Source organism: Dipodomys merriami, unplaced genomic scaffold (assembly GCF_024711535.1).
Source record: "Dipodomys merriami isolate MVZ:Mamm:240054 unplaced genomic scaffold, mDipMer1.0.p SCAF_15, whole genome shotgun sequence".
Taxonomy (NCBI): Eukaryota; Metazoa; Chordata; class Mammalia; order Rodentia; family Heteromyidae; genus Dipodomys; species Dipodomys merriami.
Window position 1 is genome coordinate 7,073,765 of NW_027202826.1, and position 18,378 is coordinate 7,092,142.

Here is an 18,378-nt window from a genome sequence, read left to right on the forward strand (position 1 = left end):
AAAATACCATTACTTATAATAGAAAACCAGATTAAACAGGGATTGGCTAGGAGGAAACAGAAATAAATATAAACTTCAGCAGTAGATAAAAGAAAGCAGCCATGGCTCCTAGGGCTGAGATAGGACCGAAGCAACAGCTCTTCTTAAGAGAGGGTGCGGCCACTACTCACTGGATGGTTGCCAAACACCACTGAAATGCTTCACCGGTAGAACTTGCTGGAGACTTACCTGTAGGCTGTCAGGGAAGCTATCCAGGAAGGTGTCACACCTTGGAATCCACCACAAAGTCCAACAGAAGGTGCTGGAGGAAGCACTCCTTTCTGAGACCACATCCCACTGCCCGCTGAAGAAATCTGGCAGGAAAGAAGCCATACACATCACAAGAACCCAAAGAGGAAGACAGATCAAAATCAAGGGGAAAATCCCTTCCTCCTGCAGCTCCCTCCTGAACCCTCAAGCGATGCATGTATTATCCTGCCAGGAGGTAAAGAACAATTCATTGGACCTGGCTCCATTCTGAGAAAGCCGATGCTAAAGGGTGCGTTTGGAACCAGGAGTCAACAAGTCAGTGACTGGCACAATGACTAAGTCTTCCAGAGTGAAATTAAAGGAAGGTGGATGGTCTTTAAAACATACCATTCAAGCCAAGAGAAAAAAAATGAAAACAAAACTTCTCCTTGTCTGTCCAAACATAAAGCATACTTCTTTATTTGGGGGAAATGTCTGTGGGTTCAAGTTCATAACCCTTGGCTAGTTCTGGATAAACATGATCCCATTCTTGGCCCCTTTTCTAAGTTTTATTATGAACATTTTCCAGCTATCAGGGAGAGTATAATACAATCAGCATGGTTTTAATTTTCTCAAGCTTTTAAATCATTTTCATGTTCTATCTCCCTTACATTGTAATCTTATTACTTTGATTATTTTCTCTTGTCTCCTTCATATATTGTAATATTTGGGTGTTAGCCACAAATGACTAACTCTTCCAGACCAGAGTTATACACCTGAGATTATCTTACTTCTATGACAAAAGATCTGTTACTAGAAGCCCCTTTATGCCTTTGAAAGAAACTCTTCAAACTGACCTGAGAGCATGAACAGCTTTTAACTTTGTGGGCCAGCCATCTCTGATTTTGTAAATTTCTAAGAAAAGTTGCCTCCCTAAAAGCCTTTCTTCTTCCATGAAATAGGCTTTGTAGAGGAGAATTAGTAAAGGTAACACTTGCTCACAAGGATAAATATTTACTAGCTATGTAACTTTAGACACTGAACCTCGTTTTTACAAAATGTGAAGTGTGATTACCAACAGCAACCATTTCACTGGACCAATGTGCAAATCAAGTGAGTTAATACGTGTTCAACTACTTCGATCAGGATCTGGTGAGTAACTATTACTTGATGCAAAAACCAAGTAGTAGTTGGTAGAAACAATGGCCAATATGAGGAAAGAATAGTTTCGTTAAGAATGAAGACTTGTCATAAATTTCTGAAAAAAGTGAGGTATTGTAGGCCTTGGACCTAGACTAAGTCTACTAGCATTGACTAGTCATATGTATCCTATTCATTAAGCACAGTCAGAACTTGTGAACGTGAAGACAGCTGTCCACCTAGGGCCAAATTCTCCAGGAAAAAAATGTCTCCAACGACTTAGGGATTGAGACACTCAGAGCAACACGCAGTGTCACTAGATGGCGCTGTAGAGCAATTAAGCTTGGTTGTTTCTAAAATGTGATTTTGAACATCTTAAAATTCGATTTTTCATACACGAACATTTTGCACAGGCCTAGGTAGTCATATGAACCGAAAACAGTATTGGTTTACTCTCCAACAGCTGGTGTGGCAAATACAAGCCACCCAGGGTGGAGGTTTTAGTCCATGATTTGTTGAGCTGGTGGTGAAGCAACACCATGGTAGAAGCATGTGGTGAAGAAAGCCTACTTATGATCAAGGAGTGCCCTTGATGACCTTGAGACACTTGCCAGACCCTGCCTCTTCTGAAGTTCATCAGTTACCAACAGCACCAGCCGTAGAACCAGGACTTTAGTGCATAGGCCTTGGAATCATAATGTTCCATGTTCCAACTCTCATCAGGACCGTGACTTCTGTGGTCTCAGCAAACGCACCAACTCTGCTTCTTTCCCAAAGCCTTGGTGGCCCAACACTGAAGAAATGCTGAGGTCTTTATGGCAGACAGCTTATATTGTAGACACAGGCCTCGGCCAGACACCAAGCATTAAAATATGGCAAGGGAAATGAGGGCTGAACCAAAGCAAAAAGAAATCAGAAGGGGAAAGCATAATCATTTGAATGGCAACCAGTAGTAATTAAACAATAAAGAACTAAAACTGGACATTTTCTTTGGTTATACTCTCTATGAGTAATGTTTGTACTTTGAAACTTCTAAAATATTTAAGACAAGAAGAAATGAAATGCATGGCAACCAGTTAAGGTCATACATTTAGGACAAAAATGATAAAATATTAAAATGAAAGAAATAAATGTTCTAACTGAAACACCGCGACTGTGCAGATGAATTATTCAGAGTAGGAACATGTGTGACCTCCAATCTATTATATAATAGGGGGAAAGGGGTGGTAAAGTTCAAGTGTAGAGCAATGCCAAAAAAATAGAAAGTGACAGCAGGTAATGTTGAATGACATCCTAACCTTATTATTAGAATCAAAGGGAGGGGCTTCAAAGAAAACAAGTGTGGTTGGTTAGTGGAAAATATAGTTTAGAGAGTGGATGCTATGGGAGCTCAGGAATGATATTCTTCAGTCAGAACACCAAAGTTGTCAGGATAGCCTACGTGATGCTGCAGTAACAAGTAACGCCAGGCCTCGGTGGCTCAAAGCAGCCCAACTTTATTTCTTGCTCCCAAGAGATGTCTATCATAAGTTGGTAAAGATCTCTGCTCAGAAGTCACTTAGGGATGGAGGTGATGGCCACACATTTAAACATCTGAACTTTGCAATCCTTGTTCTAGTCCAGAGGGACCTAGAACCCAGGACTGCAGGTGAGATGAAATGCTAAAGTCCTGCCACTTTTGTTCTAACGCCCAAGCTAGGGTCACTTCAAGGGAAACCAGAAAATACAATCTTATTCTGTGCCTAGAGGTGGAGAAGGAACAAATAAGATTTGAAGAACAAGCCCAGGAATCTCCATTCGGAGAGACACATGGCAACTGCTGGAAGGAAAAGCTGTTGGTGTGGCTTGGGGTGGGGCTTCACCCAGTTTTTGTTCACAAGAAAAACCACCTCTGATCCCAACATTGAAGAAGAAGATGTGAATGGGAGAGGAAGATGGTCACGAACTCAGGACAACTCTAGGGAAAAGATTTCAGCTTCAATTTGAACAGACTGTGCAAATGGAAATGAAAATCCACCCAAGCTCTATCTCACATTGGTAATAGACTGTATTTGCAAAGATGACATTCTATCACACAGACATATTTGTTGTAACCACGGAAAGTCTGTCACCCCACTCAAAGGTCAGAGACTGGAGAAGCAGAGTCGGTATTTCACCACGTCCACAGTGGCTGTTGAAAGCCCGAGGTTTTGAAAGGATAAAAAAGGAGATGGTCATGCTGCTCCAACCTAAGCATTACAACCATCGCAACTCAACCTAAGTTATTATACCAGCTGCTTTAATTACAACCAGGAAAGTGCTGACTTTTGGTGGAGCCCAGAAAGTGAGCACAAGTTATATATTTGCAAGAAGCTGTGTACGGGCAGAACACACAAAACCAGTCTTGGCTTGCTTAGAAGACAGAAGTTGCATATGGGCATACTTTCAAGTCCTGGCACGCGCGCCCGTGACCTGGCTGTCCGGAACTGCCTCTCTTGATGAAGACACAGAGTCTTCATACAGCAAGGGCAGAATCACTTCAAGTAGAGTCTTGTCTCTTCCTTCTCTACCACGTCCAGTCCACATTCTGTGTACCCAGTGTGGTTTCCAGCAACAAAAGAAAAAAAAATTAGCTAATACATTCAGCACATGAAACTAATTATGACAGAATTAAGGTTTTGCCCACTCCTTGCTGCAAACTGAATTACCAAGACCCAGATTGAATTCTAAAATCCTCTTGTCATTAGAAGAAAATGAATCACACGTGTTCTGAGTCTCCAGCGTCACGGCGTCTCCGGCAGCCACTGGTGCAGGAGCTCCACGCTCCAGGAAGAGTAGGGCCGTGCGTGACGGAGACCAGGAAGCAGAAGACAGAACCCTGTCTGGATGTGTCTGAGAGCCAGCCCCCAGGGAGCACAGAACTGGGGACAATGACGTAACAGGCCTTGTAGCCCCAGAGCAGGAAAAGCCTAAGCTGGCATCAACTTATTCAGTTGTCACCGAATAAGTCACTCCCCCGAGAAACTCTAGTGTCTGTAATGTCTTAGACACTATGCACATTCCAAATCATAAAATACGGTGTCCTGAATATCTGGATATAATAAGTGGCATGTGAACATACGTGCTGCTGCAGAAGTAACTTCCTGCAGAAAGTAGCTTCGGAAATGATTTCTTTGCATACAAATGAACGATGGAATACAGCAAGCCAATAGCCTGGTGTGGTGGAAAATCTCAAATGCTTCTCCCCCCGCCCCCCCAAGCAACCTAGAAGCCATGCGCGTGCACGCCCACTTGCGTATATTTGTGTGTCCTCGAGCATTAATCCGTTGGTATGGAGCAACACAATTAGCACTCACTTTATTAGAAGCCCTCGCGGCATTAGGCTTTTTTTCTCCAATAGAGTTTTAACGAAGAATGTTTGTATCCACAACACACTGGAATATACAATGAAATTTAATAGACTCTCACACATTCCTAATATGTAATACATTAGGGGGCACCATAAGGAGTACCAATAACCAGCCCCAGACTGTACCTTCGGGGTATTTACATTCTGTTAGGAAAAACTATGTTTTTCCTGGTAGAAGAGAAAATTCAAATATAGCCAGACCCCTCCTCCCCCATTTGCTGTTCAAGGTAGGAAAGCATTCTGTGCTGGAACACATTGGTAGTTAAAAACATACACACAGATGCCAGCGTAGAAGACTTAATTTAAAATAGTAGAACTCAGGGTCCCTTATTGGATCAGCACGCCAAACAGCTTGAATGGCTTGAGCAGCTCTGTAAGGGCCCCAGTATATGAGAGACTAGATTCTTGATTTGCAGATGGAGGCTTCGATGGCATCTTGGGAGCACCAGGCTGGGCTGGGTCAGGCCTGGGTGAACTCTGAAATTCCAGGACTCTGTGAGTGCTTTATAGCCCTGCTGGCACATCCCTGTCGTTTGTTTTACTTAATAAAATCATTCAGTTGAACAAAACTCATGGTTTCATTACAATTTTAAAAAATGCTGTATTTAACTAGGAAAAATGACATCATGCCTTGTTCATGCTGGGGAAATCTTTGAATTTTAGAAATTAACCCAGGGATGTTTTAAAGGCATAGTATCTGATGACCTATGAACTTTGACCCTATCATCAAGCACCTAGCAGATAATCCTGTGGGCTTCTTCTACTAAAGGACTCTAGAAACTGCCTGGTTTTCACCCTGTTGTTCTAACCCTTTCTAAGAGGGATGTCCGTTTCCCTGGATGGTTTTAACCAAGCCACTTGAAGGCCCAGAGTTATGTAAGGAAAAGGTGCTTTGTGGGGACCTCCTGGAGAACGCAGGGTGAAACGGGCCCTCTCAGAGAGAGTTCTGCTAGCGTTTGCCACCATCTGTGCCAGTGCTAGGAGGTTTGCAATGAGTTTTATCACGTGTGGCCAGTTGTTTTTTACAGCAGGCTGCCTCTCAGTCCCCGCTTGCTAAGTCCTGGGGAGTCAGTCATTGTATTTGAAGTCAAGACGAATATGACCAAATAGAGCTGCTCTATGGACAGTGCTCTGAGACTTTACTTCAATGCCTGCCTCCCTCCCATCCCAAATCTCAGTTACTCTATAATAGTCAGCACACACACACACACACACACACACACACACACACACACACACACACACACACACACACTTTCCTGTTAAATAGTCATGGACTTTCTGGTGTGTTCCTGTCTTGCAGTATAATATACTAGCCACAGGTCTCTCTTACTCCCTTAATTTAATTTCATCTATGTCAAAGGAAACAGAGAAGCTCAGGCTTTTAAGACTTAGACCTTCACCATGAATTCTCAGGCACAAGTATCTCAAAGAAGTAGGAAAATCATATTCTCAGCATTTATCAGGTACCGAAACGTTTCTACGTTCAGTGCTCTCTCTCGAGGTAAGCAGCTGGAGACCACTCTCCAGAATCCACGTTCTCAGTACAGCTTGCTGCCATACTTGCAGGTTTGTGTAAGACAAGCATTTAGAAATCTCTTGCATTTGGTAGGATTCTGAATAGGCTTTCCCTCTTGTGGCATAAGCACACCCCAAGGACATATCTAAGAAACAGCTGCAATTGGTATTTTTCCTTTTAATTGAGGATTCACTATAAAGCAAATTATTCTATTTAGCATGATCCATGATGTCCTTTTTCCAGGAGTTCAAGCATTTTTTTAATGGAAGAAAGTAATACCATAGCAGTTTTTTACAAGTATGTAAAATTAAGTGAAAATATACAAATGATTGTTTATGCACTGTGGCATTCACAGCAGCAACATGATGGCAAAATATAGTATTTTTTTCTTTTATTTGTGTTGTACTTTTTTTTCCCTCAAATAAGGATGTGAATAAGGTGATGTCAGAGGAAATAGTAAATGTCTCAGAAATTATAGTAAACTTTTAAAAAAGAGATAGTTTTATCAATACAAGGCTGCATGTAAAAATAATTATTGAATGAACATATTGGGGAAGTATGACCATAAGGCATGATTTTTTAATGTAGTAATTTCTCCATGAACAGTTTCTGTTTCCAATCTTTACTGCAGTGCCTTTGCCCCCATCTCTGGGAGAATTTAGGCTGAGCTGAATGAATTCTCATCAATCTGGAAAGTTCCAGAAGAGCAGGAAGTTGAGTTGGGTTGGACAACTAGATCTCTTTTAATCTGAAGCGCCTGTCGATTCTAATGTGATCCTCAGCACCACCGATGTGATTCCACAGTGAAGCAAGAGGCCTCAGAAGTGGGAGCAGAGGTCGACTACCCTGGGTTGCCTGACCTCCTTCTGTTTGACTCTAACCACCCACTAGCTGTGTGACCCTGGGCAGGTAACATCTCCTGTCTTTATCACAGTTTCGCATTTAGAAAATGGGAATGGTATCAGTCACAGAGTTACTGTGGTGACCAAATATGTTAGCTCCCAGTTCATGAGAAATATTCTGGATTTCACCTGCATTCGTGGTTACTAAAAGAATGGCCAGCTCGCTGGTTCATTTGAAGAGAACCCATCTCCAACACGAAACAGATGGTAGCACATTCTCAGTTCAATTGGGGTAAGGTTAGGCCTTTAGTTTTGGTTAAAGTAAGCAAATAGGGAATTGAAGTAAAAAGGTAAAAATGTGAGATTTTGTTTAAAGACAGCAGAGACATATCTGATTTTTAGGGAGAGAAGGAATATTCCATAGGACAGGGGATAGGAAGGATGAAAGCAGAATAAGGAAAAGCCCATGTGCATTTTGTGTCTCTGTCTGTCTGCCTGTCTGTCTGTCTGTCTGTCTGTCTCCCTCTCTCTCTCTCTCTCTCTTTTCCTCTCTCTCACATGCACACACACACATATGTACACATCAGCAATTACAATTGTAGGTTCTGGTAGGTCTGCACCTTAGTTTCTACTTTAGTACAAGTGTTCAGGTTGGTACTGACCTATTGGCTTTCACCTGCATCCTTGCTAATGCCTGGGCACTATGGAAACAAAGCTGATCAGGAACACAGTTTAGAAGCAGCTGGACAGGCAAGTGCCCATGGTTCTCATTAGTGTGGCAAGCGTTATTACCAGTCCTAGGCTGGACACTGAACGAACTCAAGGAGACCACGTCATACAGTGTACAGACTGGGAAGACTTCCAGGAGCAGGTCAAGGCTTACATTAGACTTGAAGCAAGTCTGGTGAAGAAAGTAGAACCGATAAAACGCAGCATAGCAAAATAAGAAACCCAAGATGTGAGGGGTCAGGCAGAGCGCCTGGTGCTTGTGGTGCTCACTTCTCAGGAGGTGGAGAGTAGGAGGGAGTTTGTGGGAGAGGCCAGCCCAGGCCCCCCAAAAGTTAGATTCTACCTCAACCAACAAGTGGGGCATCGTTAAGTGCACCTGCCATCCCAGCTCCATGGCAGGCATAGGTAGGAAGATCGTGGTCCAAGGTTGGCTCCAGGCAGAAACACAGACATTATCTGAAAAATAACTAAAGCTTAAAGGGCTGGAGGTGTGAATCAGGTGATAGAAGGCCTAGAAGGTTGGAGGTTCTGAGTTAAAAACTGGGTATCACACCAGAAAAATGAATCCATATACATTAAAAAACAAACAACCAAGATCTACGTACCTACCCATTCTACTGTCTACCTACTTTATGTATAGGTATACTTGGGCATCAGTTGGTCATAAAACCTAAGCTAAAGCTCTTGAGTTTTCTTCCACACAGGAATTTTTGGAATAAAAACTCTTGGACATGTTCTAGAACTTTACAGTTATTTTCAGCCTTTGACTGTGCTCATGATTGAGTTCTTCCATTCTGCTTCTCTTCACAGTTTTGGTTTTTCTGTGTTTTTTTTTTCAGGAATGAATTATCCACTTGGCTTTGGTTTCTGTTCCTGATACTACTATGATGGAATAATGCTATTAATCTCCTCTATTGATCTCATAGCTTCTCCTACCCGATGATTTTCGCTTACCACCCTCTTTCTGGGCACGTGTCTCTTAAGACTCTCCAGCCTGCTGACTTTGAATGCTCTGCCCTCCATCACTCAAAAAGAGTTTTTGCGCCAGGAGCCAGTGGTTTATGCCTGTAATCCTAGCTACTCAGGAGGCTGAGATCTGAGGATCAATGTTCAAAGCCAGCCCGAGTAGGAAAGGCTGTGAGACTCTTATCTCCAATTAGTCACAGAAAAAGCTGGAAGTGGCACTGCGGCTCAAGTGGAGAGGGCTAACCTTGGGCAAAAGGAGCTGAGGGACAACACCAAGGCCCAGAGTTAAGCTCCAGGACTGGCAAAAAAAGTTTTGATTGGTTTCTTAACTCCTGTCTATTATCCTTTCATGGCTGAGCTCTTGAACTAGACTTGTATAGGTTTCGGGGTGACTCAGATGGCTAACAGAGGCCCATCTCTGGTCCAATCAGCTTTGACTACTGTTATAACATCACTTGGTTCCAACATTCCAACCCATGATGAGAAGTCCTTTGGAAGAAATGTTGGTCATGACAGGTATTTCTCAGAATGGGGACATGGTAGGTAGTAGGTACTTTTGCTGGCCTGTCCAACACTCTATCATTTTGCTCAAGGAGACTGCCAATCACTAACAAACTTTAAAGATGTAAGGGGGAACCAAGAACCTTCTACAGATTTTGAGTTTGCTGATGAGCTAGAATGTTTTGGCCAAAAGGAAGACACTTAAAGAGACTGCCAATCAGTAACCTACTTTCAGATCCCTTTCCTCTGCTTCTCTGGGTAAGGGGTACCTCAATGGTGGACCTTCTTGGTTTTCAGTGGTAATAGGCTGGTGGAGTAAAAGAACACAATGTGTCCTAGGCCCCACAAATAACAAATCACTGGTGGTTGGCAAAGTGTGAGACCACTATAAAATGAGAGTCCAGAGGGAGACTCTGTTAGATGGTAGATCTTGTCTATGCAAGGACCTGTGTGTAAAGATGAAAAAAAGATACTCTCATTCTCTCTCCCTCCCCTCTTTCAGCAGGATGTATGGGGGTACGGGGACACTTGTACTGAGAACCCTACCACTTTAGCTACACCCCTAGACTAGTCCTTTATGGTTTAGTTTGATTTTCAGATATGAGCTTGTGCTTTTGCCCTGGATGGCCTTGGACTATGATCCTCCACATTCTGTCTCCCAAGTAGTATGGATTACAGGCACGTGTCACCACGTTCATCTTTCTCTTCCCTTTAAGAAATTTAACCTGAACATGTGTTTCTGTTTTTGCTCCTGAAAACTTGTTTATTGTAGCCCTTGGTGCAGCTAGTTTGGATCTACAGGTCTCTGTTTCTCTCTCTTTCTCTGGCATCAATTAAAGAGTTCTGCATGGTGTGAGGAGAACACATCATTCAAAATTTCTTTTCCTGGCCGTCTGTCACAGCCAGAGACAATCAATTCCTGGATTTATTCTCTCTGGAAAGCTGTGAAATTTTCTACTTAACTACTTACTTCACAAAGAAGAAAAACCTTTTCTTGATTAAATTTTTGGGCTTTCCTGATTTTATTTTTAATAAAAATAAGTTTTATTGCTTGTTACTTTATACCCACAGAAGCAGCTTATTTATGTCATTGCATATTCATGCGAGGAGAATTTTTAGCCTTCTTACAATAAACACATTAGCTCTTACTTTGTTTGCAATTTTGAAACCAAAGGTCTGTGGAGTTTAGAATATAAACTCTTCAGACAAGAGGTTCTAAGACAATCACCAGTTCCTGTTGTTAGTACTGAGTGTGTATTTCAAAGAGAGAAACCCCAACTAAGAAGAATATCTCAGAAACTCAGAAGCTATGTCTCCAAAAGGCAATATTATGGGTTCTTTCTCAAATCTAAACAGCATCCTAACAGGATTAATCCTAGTTAACAATCAAGAAAATATCAACTATGTACTATACATAGATTCAACATTCAGCTTCATTTTTCTGTAAGGAACAATAATATTTTACTAGACATGCACACAAAAAGCCTGTCATATTATTCATCCCCCCCTGCAAGCAGGTCATAGAGCAGCAAAGGAATGTTGCTAACAAGGAAGCAGTCTTCTGTAGTAGACAGCAATCTTTACCCTGTCGTGGATTTATCTCATTACTGACAGCAAATATAGTTGGCGCTGACCAGAAATGGTGTTTTACTCAGCTCCCCACCAGAGCTAGAACACAAAATAGGCTTCTGACCACCCTTGATGTTGGTCACATATTGCCTCCATCCAAAGTCACCTCCTTCTTCGAATCCAAATGATTAAGGAGGATGATTAAAACAAACATGCCTAGGCTTTGCTACAGAGTGCTTGCTAAGTACTGCTTTTGTAATGCCAACACTTGAATGACAAGGCAGCAGCAAGCACTGGAGTATGATTAAAGGTAGCAGGACTCACTACAACAAATGAGGCCCAACACTGGCCAGCAGATATTCTTCTAAGTGTGACTGGCTTTACTTTGTTTAGGAAAATATCAGGTCCATAAGTAGAGAAAATTGCTCAGCTCACAGATGGCCCTGTAAGGAATTGGTATTCTAGTTTTTTCTAGTTGTGTTATCTATGTTGTGTTATTTCTGTCACTTAAGAAAGAGTGCATCACAAAGCCTAATGTGATGTTCATCTATTTAAAGTCACATGGGATATATCTGAGAATCTGGCAATGTATGCAAATCCAGTAAGCAATAAATAATTGGATTTGAGGTACATACAAAATTAGAGTAGGGGATGGGTCTACCAGTGAGAAAGTGATAGATTCAAAGTTGTTGAAATGAGAAGCCTGCTTTGACTCAATGAAAGGACTGATGACGTAAAGAAAGCTCCAGAAATGATACATGCCTCTGACACCGTCTGCATGATGGTATAATGAGGTATGGATTCATGTTAGAGTAGAAGAATTCTTGCTGCCTGCAAGAAACACATCTCAGTGACCAAGACAAATACTGGCTTCAGGTAAGAAGTTGGAAATAAAAGCAAATGGACTCTGAACTCAGGCAGGAGTAGTTATACTCATATCTCACAAAACAGACTGCAAAACAAAATTAGAAGAGACAAATGAAGTCACTTCATATTAACAAAGAGCACGGTCCATTAAGAGGAGATAACAATTGTTAACAAATATGCACCAAACACTGGAACAGCCCATTTCATTAAATAAATACTACTAGATTTAGAAGCACAGATAGTCTCTAACACAATAATAGTGGGAGACTTCAATAACCCACTCTTACTAAAAGATAGGTCACCCAGGCCCTTCCCTCTCCCCCCAAAAATCAAATTTCAGAAGCAAATGATATTAGAGACCAAATGAACTTAACAAACATATACAGAATCTTTCATCTTGCAGCTGCATGAAACACTGTCTTTTCAGTATCACATGAAACTTTCCCTAACATAGATCATATTTTAGAACATAAAGCAAGCCTTAACCAATATAGAGGAAATGAAATGCTTTGTATTCTATTAGAACACAATGAAATACAACTAGAAATCAGAAGCAAAAGAGACTATAGAAAATAGTCAAACACATGCATGCTGAACAATATATTGTTGAATGACCAGTGAGGTCACTAAACAAGTAGAAGAAAATAAAAAATTCATAGAATCTATGAAAAGCACAGTTTACCAGAACTGAGATACAGCAAAGGCAAAGCTAAAGGAAAAGTTTATAGTTATGAGTACCTACATCAAAAAGACAAAAAAGTAAGTAACCCAATTATATATGCACTTCAATCTCCTGAAAAAGCAAGAACAAATCAAATCCCAAATTAGTAGGTAGAAATAAACAACAAAGATTATGGTGAAATGATGAAAAAAATACAATGAATCAACAAAATGAAATAATTCTTTAAAAAGATAAACGACTAAAAAACCATAGCCACACTAACCAAAAGAGAAAAGAACAATGCCCAAATTAACAAAATTAAAAATGAAAAGAAGGATATAATAGAATCAATGGAATTTAGAGGATCATTATGGAATACTTTGAAAACTTATTTTCTAAGAAACTGGAAAAATCTAGATAAATGAGTGAATTTTTAGATGCATCCAACTTACCAAAATTGAACCGAGAGGATATAGACCATTTAAACAGACTTACAACAAGTGACGAGATAAAATTAGTAATAGAGTCTAACAACAAAGCAAAGCCCAGGTACGTGCATTTATCGCTAAATTCTGCCAGACCTCTAAGAACAAGAGGTTAAAGAATACTAACCAAACTCACTGTGAAGCTAAAATTATTTGATACCCAAACTGGACAAAGATATAACCAAAAAGGGAAATTACAGACCAATTTCCTTGATGAATCTAGACATGAAATTCCTCATTACAATACTTTCAAACTGAGTTCAGTAATACATTGAAAGTATTGCTCACCATAATCAAGCTGATTTGATTCTAAGGATGCAAGGATTGTTCAACATATGCAAATCAATAAATGTAATAAAATACAGAAACCAGATGGAAGAAAAAAATCACATTATCATCTCAATAGATGCAGAAAAAGCCATTGACAAACTTCAGCATTCTTTTATAGTTAAAGCTATGAAGAAACTACTAGGAATAGATTAAACATACCTCATATATGAAAAGTCTATAGCCTATACCATAATAAATGAGGGTAAAATGAAACAATTTCTTCTAAAGTCAAGAATGAGGAAAGGATCTTCTTTTGCCCCAGCTTTATTCAATGTTGTTGGAAGTCCTAGCCAGAGCAGTAAGACAATTGATGTCCTTTTTACTCTTATTTCTCCTTCACTGAACTTTTCAGTTAAGTATTATTTGGGTATTGATTTGATTGATGGCTCTTTCTTAATAAGGTTAAGATTTAATCATTCCATAAGTGGCCATTGAGCACCTATTGCTAAGCATGGGTGATGTTAGAGATAGTTGGTGAATGAATGAATGAATGAATGGGAGAACTGATGAGTGATAATAGGAATAATGATTGCTATCATTTATGGCTATTGACACTTCCAGAAGAAAAGAGGAGAATCCAGACCATGTTTTTGCAAGATGGCCTGTTGTTTCTGAAGAGGCATTTTGTATATTGAAAGGAAAGAAATATTAGAAGTTGTGGAATGGGAGAGTTTGGCTATGTCTCTGTAAGTCGTATTTGGAAGCATCTTTTTTTTTTTTTTTGCCAGTCATGGTGCCTGAACTCTGGTCTGGGCACTGCCCCTCAGCTCTTCAGCTCAAGGCTAGTGCTCTACCACTTGAGCCACAACACCACTTCCAGATTTTTCTGCTTATGTGGTGCTGAGGAATCGAACACAGGGCCTCATGCATGCAAGGCAAGCACTCTACCACTGAGCCACCTTCCCAGCCCTTGGAAGCATCTTTTGAGAAGAAGACTATGACAATTCCATCAGGCCTCAAAGATACTAAGATAAAATACTTATCAGATGAGAAGCCATAGTATTTTGGTTAAAAAGTGCTGTTCTATGTAAATTAGGCTAGAGAAGTCTGCTTATGTCAAGAAGTATTTAGGGCTTGAGATTTTCCTCTACTTGTAAGCTAGCATGTTGACCCACCCCAGCTTTATAGATGATGACAGAAAACTTGAGAGTCCTAGGTCCAGGGTACAGAACTTCGTTACTCACTGCGCATCCGAAAGCATGGGCATGGAGTATATGTGTGAGCTATCCTTGCTCCCAAATCCTGTGACAGTGGGGCAGAATCCCAGAATCTCACATCACTGCCTGCACATGTGAATGGACTGCAATGATAGGGGAGGAATACTGAACTTAGGGACCTTGAATCATTTATATTAAGTAATGGGGGGGGCAAAAAGGGAGGAGTTACATAATCTGTATCATCCAAGGCTATAACCAAACTGACCCTTTGCTGTGGAGGGAAAGAGGGCTTTCCATTCCAAGACTATTGGCTATAGAAACATCTTTTAAAAAGACAGTCTGAAATAAAAGGCAATCAATAACCTTTTCAAGCTAGGCAAAAATGTGAGTTGTATATTTCAGCTCTTTCTTTGTTTTTGTATCACCTTGGCTTTGGAAGAATTTTCCCATCAGTGTGTCTTCATGGCTAATTGGAACAATCTTGACAGAGGCTAGGACTGAACTCATTTCACACAGTTCACACAGCCTTGATGAGGCTTATGAATTAAGACTGCTACAACAATTAAGACTACTACCAAGAGTCCCAGGGGACAAATCCTATGAGCACCAGGGTTCCTACATTGACTTTCCTTTCCACCTAACCAGAGGTGTGAAAGAGGTGTAAAGAGTGCATTAGTGGCTGTAGAGATCTCTCTTAGGCTCATGAAGAAGAAATCTAGGGAAATTCCATCATCCATAGCAATGTTGGCTAGGTATCCCAAGGCAGAGGTGGTATCACTGGTCCCTTCAGAGAAGTCAAGGACAAATTTCATAGTACCTCTTCTAAGTGGAAGGTTCCTGAAAATTGACTACAAAAGACACAAAAATAATGAGTTAATCATCTCCCCAGGAAGCAACCAAGGGTAACCAAGTAAGGCCTCATGTCTGTGAGATTTCCATGGTTATAAGAATGATGCATGATTTTCTGAAGGTATTTTCCTAAGCACTTGAAGGCATCTTGGGGCCATCCCTGCAAGCCTGGGGAAAGATGTATCCACACAGAAAGTATAGTTTTGGAGTGCACATGGTGCCAAGCTTTTTTTACAATTGCCAGGGGCGCCTGAGTGGGAGCTGTAGCAGTGGTGCGATGGTTGATAAAATTCCTTGTCAGTTAGGATACTGTGCAGTGGACACTTCAATCCTAATAACTGATTCTAGTTCTTGTTTTGCAGAAAATTATATGGGACTAGCTAGCTATATTTGAATATATATTTTATAATTGAATTTCAATTATAATTATCCATCTAACATTTCATTAAGAATTCATCTAGAAAATATTTCAAGTTAATTGAATGCTATAGAGATAATCATGCTATTTTTCTCCTTATAGGTATTAATATAGGAAATTACATAAAAGATTTCTAAATATTCAAATTGCCTCAAATTTTTGAAACAAATCTCAACTCGTCACAGTATACTATTATTTCAATATGTCCCTAGACTCTGTTGAATAATACTTTATTTAGGACATGTTCATTGGTAGACATAGTGAAGTTGGCTTGTAGTTTAATTCCCTTTTTTATCTGTGTAACAGTACTAGGCCTTGAACTAAAGGCCTTACCTGGTCAGTTGGCACTCTACTACTTGAATCATGCCTCCAGTTCCAACTTTTGCTGGATAATTGAAACTTAGACTTGTAGATTATCTGCTTGGGTCCATTTTGAACCATGGGCCTCATCTTAGCCTTCTGAATAGCTAATATTATAGGCATGAGTCACTGACAGACAGCTGTAGTTCTCTTTTAGGTAAATCTCTTTACCTTTGGCTGTTATGCTCATATCATTAAATAAAGAACATTTCCTTGTAAACAGACTTGATGGCAATGAGATTTATCTTTTTAAATAAATTTGTTTAAATTACTGTGTGAAACTACCTGAGACCATTTTTGAGAGACCTGGAACCAAATCTTTAATAAGCTTGTTTGTTTCTGAATAATAAATTGATCTGTGTAGATATGTTTTCCTGGAATCAGTTTCATTTTCTATGCAATTATTCACATATATGCATATGCACAAATAAATATGCAAATGTATATATTCATATCCCTGTCCTCCACCTTTTGGCACTAGAAGATACTCTTTTGTTTGTTTAATCCTTTATCTTCTAAATTTATGACTTCTGATACTAAGATTATAACCCTTGTTTAATTTTTTTATATTTTCATGGATAACTGTTCTTTTTCATTATTCAATTTTTGTTAAATGCTCCTCTCTTAAGCATTTTATATATACATATTACAGATAATTGGATTTTCTTTAAATCTGACTTGACAGTTTTACTAATGAGTGGACTTAACTCATTCACATATCTGTCATTTAAAAAACTACTATGCTTTCTAATTTTAGGGCTTTGAATAGTTTTTCACTTTTGGAATGTGCTTTCTCTCTCTCTCTCTCTCTCTCTCTCTCTCTCTCTCTCTCTCTCTCTCTCGCTTTCTGTATTTGTATTACAATCATTTAGAAGATTTTTGTCCTACTGGTTACTGTTTTAAACAAATGATTATAAAATGCCTTTGGTCTTATATTTCTTTAGGTAGAAGGAAAATTCAAATATTCTAAAAAGCAACATTGAGTCTGGTAGCTCATGCCTTTACTCTTACTCAGGAGAATGAGATCTGGAGGCTCATAGTTTGAGGTCATCCTAGGCAGAAAAGTCTGTGGGACTGTCTCCAAAATAATTAGTAAAAATCTGAGCTGAAGGCGTGGCTCAAGTGTTAGGTCACCAGCTGAACAAGCAAGCCAAGCAAGGGCAAGGTCCTGAGTTCAAACCCCAGTACTGCCAAAAAGACACAGCATGGTCTATGTATAGTATTTTGAAGTTAAGTTTTTTAATGACTTGCTACATAATGTACTTTCAAAAAGTGTTCCATAAGGATTTGGAGAGAATGTGTAGTTACGTATATGGGAGAGTTTACTAATTCTATGGAATTTACATTTTCTGTAATGTTCTCCTCCCTGCCTCTGAGCCTTTCTCTTTTGATAACCAAGGTCAGTGGGTTCTTGTGAATTCTCCCAGGAAGCATATTTATGTTTTACTATCACACATGTAAACATATTGTTTTATTAGTTGTTTAATTACCTATGCTTCTTAAAATTTTAATTTGGTGACATAGTCAAAGCCACACATGTAGTTGTACCTTATTCTGAAATTCTTTTTAGATTTCATACTTTGGTCTTAACATCTAACTTTCCTTGCACAATGATTACAGAATGTAGCTACATGCAATATTTGCAGTTTACTGAGATTTACTTTATGGCCTGATAAATGATTAAAAAAAACAAGAAAGTAAGTGCTCTGTGGGGATCTGGAAAGAATGTCTAGCTTTTGTATTTTGGCTAGTTCATTAATTGCTTGTGATTCAAATGCTCTATAACGTGGTAGATTTTTGACTGCTTGACCTGGCACATTGTAAAAGGTATAGTCTGCCATTAAGATTGTGGTGACCATTTTTCTTGTATTTCTAACATCTGACTTTCTATACATATTTTGATCACCATTGTTTGGGATAAAATGGGCTTTGGCTACTATATTTTTTTGTGTTTTGTATCTTAAAATCAATACAAAATATCCTACCCCACTATCTAATGATTTCTGTGTTAAAATGTTAATAAATTTTTATGTGTTATCTGCTTACATTTGGATGCTTTATCTTTACTACTTTTTATGTTCAACCGATGGAAGTTTGCATGGAAATAACACAAAACTAGATCTGTCTTCTATAAAACTGTATGTGATGTATAATGGAATTTGGGGGAACCATCCAGGCCCAGATCAAAGTCAGCTCTATCACTTGCTGCCCATGTGACCTCTTCCACATGATCACTACCTCAAGACTCTTGTTTTATTATTTATAAAAGAGGACAACAGACTCAACTTAGTGAGAACTCCAGCTTGTGACAAAAATAAATGAGCCAGGCATAGTGGCACATGTCTGCAATCCTAGAACTTCAGAATTTG

At 39.6% G+C, this 18,378-nt stretch overlaps 1 long non-coding RNA gene across 2 annotated transcripts in view; it reads right to left on the reverse strand.

Annotated features, from left to right (window-relative positions):
* Positions 1–18,378, reverse strand: part of LOC138826858 (uncharacterized) — a 50,538-nt gene that overhangs the window by 9,043 nt on the left and 23,117 nt on the right. For both annotated transcript variants that reach the window (XR_011371878.1, XR_011371879.1), the window contains exon 3: positions 229–353. This is a non-coding gene — a long non-coding RNA (uncharacterized lncRNA). The remainder of the gene's footprint in view (positions 1–228; positions 354–18,378) is intronic.